Source organism: Sodiomyces alcalophilus (assembly GCF_042370955.1).
Source record: "Sodiomyces alcalophilus JCM 7366 unplaced genomic scaffold ACRALscaffold_4, whole genome shotgun sequence".
Lineage (NCBI taxonomy): Eukaryota > Fungi > Ascomycota > Sordariomycetes > Glomerellales > Plectosphaerellaceae > Sodiomyces > Sodiomyces alcalophilus.
This window is the reverse complement of record NW_027263535.1, coordinates 3141032-3150734: the sequence shown is the minus strand read 5'-3', so window position 1 is coordinate 3150734 and position 9703 is coordinate 3141032. Positions and strand designations below refer to the sequence as shown.

The 9703-nt window shown below is 42.5% G+C and overlaps 1 non-coding gene across 1 annotated transcript; it reads left to right on the top strand.

The window, feature by feature from the left end:
* The first annotated feature begins 9402 nt into the window (after window positions 1-9402).
* ACRALDRAFT_t170 lies at window positions 9403-9478 on the top strand. The gene has a single exon. It is a non-coding gene; the product is annotated as a tRNA-Val (tRNA).
* The last annotated feature ends 225 nt before the right edge of the window (window positions 9479-9703 follow it).

Genomic DNA, 9703 nt, shown 5'->3' with positions numbered 1-9703 from the left:
TAGTCTTTTTCCTGGCTTAGGCAGAACAACACTAAGGGTCTCTTTCCAGCAGGTAGGGTAATAACCCACTAAAAAAAGAGCTGAATAGGCCTATAGGAAGACCCCCGGTATCGTATTATAGGCTTAGTGGATGGGTTTTAAGCCTATACGATCCGGGCCGGGTGCCTTGCCTATGGCGGCTCCAAAGATAGCATGCTATAGTTTAATAGCCTGCAGGCTAGGCCACTCCCAGGGCCTTCTTCTAGAGTCCTTACTACCTAAGCTAGTTAGGTTCTAGGGCACTCTAGAGGGGCTAGAGGGGCCTAGGTCCCCTAAAGGGCCTATACGAACAGGGACTTCAGGGGCGTCGGTGGCGGTGGCCTTGGTGGCCTTGGGGGTAGGAAACAGGGTCCTCAGGAGTATATCACACTTATCCTCGAAGGTATAGGCCTTCGGGCCTTCTAGTCCCTGAATAGGGGGTATTTTAGCGTTAAGGCTGCTTTTTATATAGCTATACGCCTTAAAAGTCTCGTTACCTTCGGCCTAGGCTAGGAAGGCTTCCTAGTGGTCGGTTTTTACTGTTTTTATAGCGGGGTAGTAGGCGTTTCGGGCTGCTTTCTAGGCGGCCTTCAGGGGGGCAAGCCGGGGGGCCGGGGCCCCCTTTTTTACCTCTTTCTTAAAAACCCTAAAGGCCCTACTACTCTCTTTTCGTAGGGTCTTTAGCTCTTTAGTCCACCACGGTTTCGAACGCTCTACTACTTTAAACCTAGGCGTGGAAGACTCCAGGGCTATAGTAATAGAGCTTAAGAGGTGGCGACCTATAGAGTCTCAATCTGCAGCGTCGATCGCCTGCTATAGCTGAAGGGTTAGTTAGGGTTCTAGGTCCTTCAGAGACCTAGAGAAAAGGTCCTAGTCCGCTAATTTATAGTTATAGGCGGGTGGGATAGCCTTGTTTATAGGGCCTTCAGGACCTAAAACAGCTGCCGAGATAAGAATAGCGCGATAGTCGGAGGTGGTGTTATCGATATATCACTAGCTATTAAAGTAGAGGCGGTGGAAGCCGGGCGTGTAGAAGGCTAGGTCTATAACTAACTCCCGGCGTAGATTATCCCTAATTAGGGTCCCTCTATACAGGTTAACCTCTTCAGGATCCACTAAACAGGTAGCTCCGAGGCTATCTAACCAGTCTACTAAAGGCTGGGCCTTAATAGTATCCTGATTTAACGCAGCCCCGTTCTACTGCCAGTGGTTCCTATTAAAGTCCCCTATAATAAGGGCGGGTCCAGGGATCGAGAGGCCCTATAGGACCCTTTCTTCCGTCCAGTGGCGTGCTATAGAGCCTAAAAAGGGGGGGGAGGTCGAGGGGGGGCCGGCGGTGCCTAAGGAGGGGCGGGGGCCCCTAGTATTCTTCGAGGGGTCGAGCTCTTCTTGATTATAAACGTGTAGGATATAGAAGGTCTATGGAAAGTAGACCTCTATAATCTAAGCGTCTAGGTCGTCGGGGAGGTCGTTTCGAAGGGAAAAGTCGATATTACTAGCCTTTCTAACGTAGGCTAGCACCCTAGGTCTAAAGGGGAAGACCTAGGAGGTCCAGAAGGTAGGGGGGGCGGTATAGAAGGCCGAGTGGTTTTTAATCACCCAGCCTTCCGGTTTCTGAAAGTAGTAGGGTTCCTGAATTAGGACTATATTAGCCGAAGCCTCTAAAGCCTATTCCAGGATCGATTCGTGGGCCGGTTATTATTTATTAGCGTTGTGTTGAATAAATAGCAGCCCGTTTTTCGGGCTTTTCGAGCTAGAAAACCCACTATTCATAGGAACAGTTAGGCTTTAATAGCTCGAATAACCTCGTAGTTCGGGCTATCCGGGGGGTAGTCGCCGTTACAGTTATAGCAGTGGTATTTAGTATAGACGCAGATACCGTATTCTTTATAGCGGTTATAGTAGTGTTCGGTATAGTGCTTATAGTTACCGGCATAGATAAAGCAGGTCGTTTCGGCCTTATAGGTGCCCCTAGTATAACCGAATTTCCTATACTTAGAGCACTGAGTTTTCGGGGTTATAGGCCTATATTTAGGTTCGAGTTATTCCGACTGTACCACTTGGTTATTCCGACTGTAGTTTAGACATAGACCCTTCGATATACACCCTTCGTAACTACGGTCGCAAACCACTTCGACGTCTTTGTATTAATTTGATCGCTCGGACTTAAGTAACGGATAACTTGTTTGTTTGATCGAGCTAATAGCAGCAGTAGCAGTAACTCCTCTTCTTCGTCTTCCTCTTCCACACCCACGCTCACGCGACCGCGGCTATCTTGTTCTTACTTTATATAACGAGGAAACTAAACGCGCTGCCTCTATCTATAGATTGACGATGTAGATTGACGATATAGATTAACGACGTAGATTGACGACGTAGATTGACGACGTAGATTGATGATGAGGAAGATGACAGGAAGATTAGGGTCTATGTCTGAACTACAGTCGGAATAACCAAGTGGTATAGTCGGAATAACTCGAACCTATATTTATAGGCCTTAAGGCGTTGGCCAGCGATCTATAGGCTAAATTTTAGGCAGTGCTTCTGCTCTGCTTCGGTAGGTACTGCTAGGATAATAGTGCCGCTATTAAATAGGGGGTTAGGGCGGCCTAGCTACCGACGCTAGCCTACGACCTTAATAGGGTTAAAGGTCGTAATTTCGGTGGCTATACTAGCTAGGCCTCGGCCTAGGCCGGAACGGAGGCCCTGATCCTAGGAGGCGTTGGAAGGGTCCTGTTCTTCGAAAGGGTGGACCGGGACCTGTTTAACGACTAGTTTAAACCAGTTACTAGTAGGCTAAGGGGCCTAAAGAGGCAGGTCTTTTAGCTCTTTAAACCACTGATTTTATGATTCTAGGAGCTATTTAGCAGTGTATTTCGGGCCTGGGGTTAGGACGAGGTTCCCCTTAGTCGAGGAGCTGACTACTACGACGGCGGGGGTTTTTAAGACCTTATTAATCCTGTTCCGTAGCTTAAGAGGGTCGATTTCCCCGAGGGATTATCCTTTAGTAGGCTAGAGCACTACTCTTCGGATCTTTTTCGGGTTTCTTAGAGTAGCAGGGAGGGGAGGGGCAGGCCCTATAGAGCCTATAGGGCCTATAGAGCCTATGGCTCCCTAGGGGGCTTAAACTCCTGTTATAGCAGCCTGGCTATAAAGGGGCTGTTGCTGCTACTAGTATTAGTCTATAAGTTTACGAATAGCCTAAGCTAGTTCGTTAGCCTTCTAATCGAGTATAGAGGTAATAGGTGCTATAGGCGGTATAGGACCCGTAGGGGTTCCTTTAATAGTGGATTTAAGCCCTATAAGTAGGGCCTTAATTAGTAGAGCGGCGTTAAGGCCATAGGCCTGCTAAACTAGCTAAAGAGCCTGCTAGAGAAGTCCTTAAATCTAGGCCTCACTAACCAAACTACTCGACTTCTAGGGTAGAGGGGGGAATTCTTTAGCAGGTCTTTAGGTCTTTTTAGCTTAGGCAGAGCTAATTAGGCCCTGTTTTTACTAGGTTTAGTAGGGGGGGGGGGCCCTTAAAGGGGTCCTAAAGGGAGCCCCTAGAGGGGGACTCAGGGAGGCTTTTAACCTCCGAATCGTCGGCTATATACCGGTTTTTTCGGGTCCTAGAGGGGGTTCTAGGCGTAGGGCTTATAAAGGCGCTACAGTCCCGTTTAGAGGCTTATATAGGCGTTTTATAGCGGGCTATTTCGTTAGAATCGTCGTCGGAATCGGCGTCTTCTATAGTTATATCCCCTTCCCCGTCCCTAGCCGTTTTAGGAAAAGTGGGGCTAGGTAGGGCCGGGTCCGGGGGGGTCGAATTCGGGGGCTCGGGGCTGCCGCGGCGGCTAGGGCGGCCGGGTCGGTCTTATTACGGTAGAATCGGGCGTTACGTTAACTTAGTCGTTTATATACGCTGCTACGGCTATGCGCGTGGCTTAGTAGGTGGCTCGGTATAAGGCTGGGTGGTCTATACGGGCTGTTTAGAAGGCCCGGGCTCTGATTAGGTGGCGGGCGCAGGGGCCACCTTAGAATTTTCGGGCGGCTTTGCGTGCGCACCACGCTGCGTTTTCGCACCCATTTTGCGGCATAACAACGGCTTGCGTACGGCGAAGCTGTGCGTGCGCGCAACGGGCTCGAAAAGAGCAATTGAACGATACTAATATCGGGCGTTTTAGGGCGTTTGCGCGGAAAAGGTGGGTCTAGCTCGAAAAGGGACTTAGCTAGGTTACTGAGCTTTTCCTGCTATTAAGCGATAACTACGCGGCGGGTAGTAGGCGACCCTAGTCGTTCTAGGAATAGTATATAAAGGCGTGGAGGTAGGTCTGGATATCTTAGTTTAGTTCTTTAGGCCCCTTATCGGTTTAAGAGTAGTAAGCCGTGCTAAGTCGCTACTCGATCCTTATAAGTTTCTAGAAGTATTACTAGAACCTCCCGGTCTGATTCGAGCCTCAGTCGTTAACGATTAAGAAAGGTATACCGTGGAACCTAAAATAATAGCTTAGGAAGCGTTCCGCGTAAGCTTCTGCTTTTATTATTTTTATACCTTCTAATATTTACTAACTTTATTAGCCGGTCCGTGATTACCTATAAAAAACGAGCCCTACTCTTACCGATTAATAGCAGGTCCGTTATAAAGTCTATCGCGACGTGGCTATGGATTTACTTTAGTATAGGTAATAGTTTTAATATTCCGCGCTTAGTATTCCGCTACTAATTATTCCTGTTATAAGGGTTATAGTTACGGATAAACTTCCGTATATCCTTATTTATACTAGACTGGAAAAACTATTAGGCTATTATAGCGATTATATTCTCTTTACCCGGGTAACCGCCGATAATAGAGTCGTGGATCGCCTATACTAAGCGTCTTTTTAGTAGCGAGTCTTCTCTAGAGCTCGGAATATAGAGACGATCCTAGAAGGTTACGTATCCTATAGGGTTAAGAGAGTATTCCGCGATCTATAATCGTAGTCTAAGGGACGGGTCGAAGCTACGAGCTCTTATAGTAATCGCAGCGAGGACCCCTTAGTATTAAGGGTCGGTCGCTATAGTTTCGTCCTAAAGTTATTAAAGGTCTATATCTGCTTCGAATACCTGCTTAACGGATATTATCCTCCGTATTTTTTTGTTTTTTTTTATTACGCGTATACAGCCCTAGAGCTATGGCACGGCGGGCTATAGCGCTAGGGGCTATAGTCCTAAAAGACAGCTAAGTACAGTACTATATAGCAGTAAAATCAGTAAATAACAAAGGAAATCCTCTGTATTAATCTGCCTAATACCCTGTGTTTGATACTAAAGCCAGGAAAACCAAACCAGGAAAATCAGACCGCAGAATCCATAGTAACTTGCCCCTTAAACCACTCTGCCGTAGCTATCTTAGTAGCTAAAAGGAAGGCCTGTAAGCCCTGTAACCCCTTTTTAGTACTAAATAATAGCCGTAGAGCTAGCGGTAGGCCTGCTAGAGCTTCCCGCAGGGCGTCTCTTTCTACCCTATAGATAGGGTACTATAAATCAGGTACGCTATATCCTATACCGGGGAGCCCGGGCAGGAGCAGCGGTCTATAGAGCGGTTTTGGGCCTGTTTGTGTTGGGGTCTTAGGTAGCCGAATGTAGTTTTTAACTAGATATAGGCTGATTAAAGCCACCGCGGGCCCTATAAATACAGGGGCTTTCGAGAAAAGCGTAGGTTATCCTGAGCTAGGCGTCTATATAAGCGGCCTAGCCGGACTATCTTACCCCTTTTTTCGGCCTCTTCTTTAGCAGCCCAAAGGGATTTCTAGTTAGCTATCGTAGCTGCGTTTGCCCGGCGTTTTAGATAACTAAGGGTAACTAGCTTAATAGATTTAGTGGCTTTCCCCGGGTCTAGAGCACGTTTAGCTACCTTATATAAGTCGGGTTCCGTATAGACCCTATATTCCTCCACCTCTTCTTTTATTCCTCTTAAAGGGCGGTATCCAGGTTATTATTATTTATTTAGTTTTAGGCGGTAAAGGATTAAGGAGGCTAGGTAAATGCTTATTAGGTAATATAATAACGCCTTAATACCGTTAATACCTTTATAGCGGCCTAGGTACTAGCTAGGATAAGTCTCTTAGCTCCGGTATTTTAGTAATTAAGAGCTCTCTTAGCTATAAGGGGGTTAAGATATAGATCGAGGGGGGGATATATATCTCTTTTTCTAGGATCTGGATTAGCGTGGCCTTATATATAAGACTCCTATAATAGTCCTGAGGCACCTATTCTAGGCTAAACTAAGAGCCGTAATAAGGCTATAGCGGGGTCTATTAGTAATGTTATAAAAGATAGGGGTATAGTCAGGGTTGGGAATTAGTTTAGTTTAGTTTAGTATAGGGTAATACTGATACTAACTAGTATAGTATAGGGTGATACTAAAACAAACTAGTTTAGTACAGGGTAGTACTAATACTATACTAAAATTTCTTAGTATACTAATACTAATACTAAAATACTAAAATAATTATAAATAAAAAATCAATACATTTAAACTATATATATTATAGTATATATAGTTTTTTATATAGTATATATATATTTACTCCTCGTTATCCTCGATATCGTCCTCCTTATATAGTAGTTCTAATTCTTTTAAATCTTTAATTTTCTAGTTTTTCAGTAATATAATCTCTTTACCCGTATTTAGATAAAGATTAATACGGTTTTTAGAGATAATATTACTAGTAACTGAGAAGATCCGTTTAATAGAAGCTAAGGTAGCCGGTATAGCTAGATATCGACGAGCTAAAATTAATAAAACCGGATATTTAAAGGCGTTATTCTTCCAGAGTAGTAAAGGATTAATCTAAAATATAAGTTAGTAGATATTATATACGTTATTAAAAAGGGTATATTATAACTTATATTCTAAGGTAGAGGCGGCTCTTGAAAATAGATAATATACTCATATAATATAGTTTACAACGGTCACGAAGAGATGGAACGGAAGAGGAAGATCTAGAGGAAAAGAGGCAGTTTGAATTGTGGAGGACTGTGAAGACTGCAGAAGTAAGATACAGAGAGAGAGAGAGAAAAAGGAAAGGAAGAGGGAGGCGGGCAGCCTGGTATATATAGTCCTTTCCTACGGTTTATTCAAGCTACTGATTTGGTATTCGGAGGTCCTGAAGGTCCGTGGGTTATTCCGGAGGTCCTGAAGGTCTATAGGCCCACCTAAAGGTCCGTGGGCCTACCTACAGGTCTATGGGTCCACCTAAAGGTCCGTGGGCCTACCTGGAGTCCCGGGGGACTCGGGAGGACCCTGGAGGACTTAGGAAGTCCCTGGGGGACTCTAGAGGACTCAGGAGGTCCCTAGGGGACTCGGGCGGACTTAGGAAGTCTCTGGCTTACAGGAGGTTTCGTATATCGTACTATACCGTATATAGTTATATTTATATCCTGGGTATAGTACTAACACCCCCCCGTAAGCTAATTCCTATATAATAGGTACAGCTTAGCTAGTTATTTCTTAGTCTATATATAGTTTTAAGGCGAGGAAAAAAAGAAAATCTCTATGTTTATTATCGTGTAAGAAAAAAATTAAAAAACTCCTTTCTTAATTTTATTCTAGGAAAACCTGTCTATAGGTAAAAAACCTAGTATTTAAGTTCTTTTATTTCTTTATAAGGTGGTAGGTTATATTCTGGTAGTGTATCGTCTTTATAACCTAGGTTTATATAGCCGCAGAGTGTATTATAAGTCTCTTTTAGTAACCCTTTAGTTATTATATCGGATATATTATATTTAGTGTTTATATATACTACCTTTATATTATTTTCCTATAGCTATTATCTATAGAAGTGAAACTATCTATCGATATGCTTTACTCTTTTATAAAATTCCGGGTTTTCAGCGACCTTTTTAGCACTCTCGCTGTCTATAAGCATAGTAAGAATCCTCGGTTTATTATTACTAAATCTTATATTAAGGTTATCTATGAGTTTAGTATATAGATTATATATATATAGATTCCTTCTTTTATAGCCTCGGTTAGAGCCATATATTCGGCTTCTATTATTAATAAAGCAACGACTTTCTGTTTCGACGAGGTCCAGCTAATAGGATTATTTATTCCTACGCAGTATATATATCCTAAGGTAGACGTTTTATCTTCGAGAATATCTAAAAAGCTGGCATCAGAGTAACCGTATATATATAGGTTATCTCTTTTACAGTTATATAGAAGACCTATATTAGGATATACGTTTATATAGGCCCAGACTCTATTTAGTGCTATAAAGTGTTCCTTCGAGGGGTTACTCATATATCGGGCACACTTATTAATAGCATAGGTTATATCTGGCCTAGAGTAAAGAGCTAGATATAGTAAAGCTCCTACTTCTTATTAATATTTCTTTATATCTTCTTTTAACGCCTATTCAGGGTTTAGTATTAGGACCTATTTATAAATACACGGGGTATCTACCTTTTTAAGAGCTCGTTTATTATACCTTTCTAGTATTTTATTCGTATATAGTAGTTAGCTTATAGAGAGTGTCTTTTTAGTTATATTTATATTTATTTCGTTGCCTAGAAAGGTATATACTTTACCTAAGTTTTTTAGTGAAATATCTTTAGATATCTCTTTATAAAAGTGATCTATTATAGTATCTAAGGGACTTATAACCACGACATCATCTACGTAGCAAAGGAATATGGCTCGGTCTCCTTTATGATAATATATAAAGAGTCCTTTATCAAACTCGGAGACTTTATAACCTAGTTTAGTAAAGATTTTAACTAGGAAGTTATACCAGAGTCTAGGGCTCTGTTTCAGGCCGTATAAAGCTTTATTTAGCTTATAGATAGTTATACTATTCCCTTCTTATTTTTTAAAACCCGTTGGTTAAACGGTATATATCAGAGTATCTATATCGGTATATACAAAAGCGTTTATTACGTCGAACTACCTGAATTTCCAGCCTAAGGAAACGCCTAATAGGAAGGTAAGTCTATATGTTTCGGGTCTGCAGGTTATAGAAAAGGTTTCTAAGTAATCGATTCCGAGTACTTAATTAAAGCCTTATATAACCCATCTTGCTTTATATTTTATTAGTTCTCCTTTATTATTTAGTTTTATTTTATAGACCTATCGTCTGCCTAGGACGTTATATTTTTCCTTTATTTTATTAAGGGGCGTATCTTTTATAGTTATTAAATCCCAGGTTTTTCTTTTATCTAGTTCTGTTATTTCTGCTATCATAGCGTCTATCCATTATAATTTATCTAAGCTTTGCATAGCCTTTTTATAGGTAGCTGGTTCTAATAAAGAGTTTATAGTTAAGAGGTAGTAAGGCTCTATTTAGAACTATAGGTTTCCAAGAGTGGTATCTTCTATTAAGTATAATAAGCGCTTATTATTAGTATTAACTAATATATAGTGCCTCTATAGTGTAGTGGTGGTACACCTAGCACACAGTTAAGAGTTACTAGGTCGGTTCGAATCCGGCTAGAGGCGCACGTAAAAAAGGAACCCCTTTTCCTTTTTTACGCTACTCGGATCCTATTCTAGGGGGCCCTTATCTGCCTTAGCACGTACGATAAGGGTTAAACAGGGGGCCCGTTAGACCCACCTTCCGCCCGGCTTCGCTAGTTATTAATAGGTACCACGGGGGAGTTAGTCGCCCTACCATAGAAAACGAGAAGACGGTATCGCGTTATCCCTAAGCGCGTGGGTAAAATA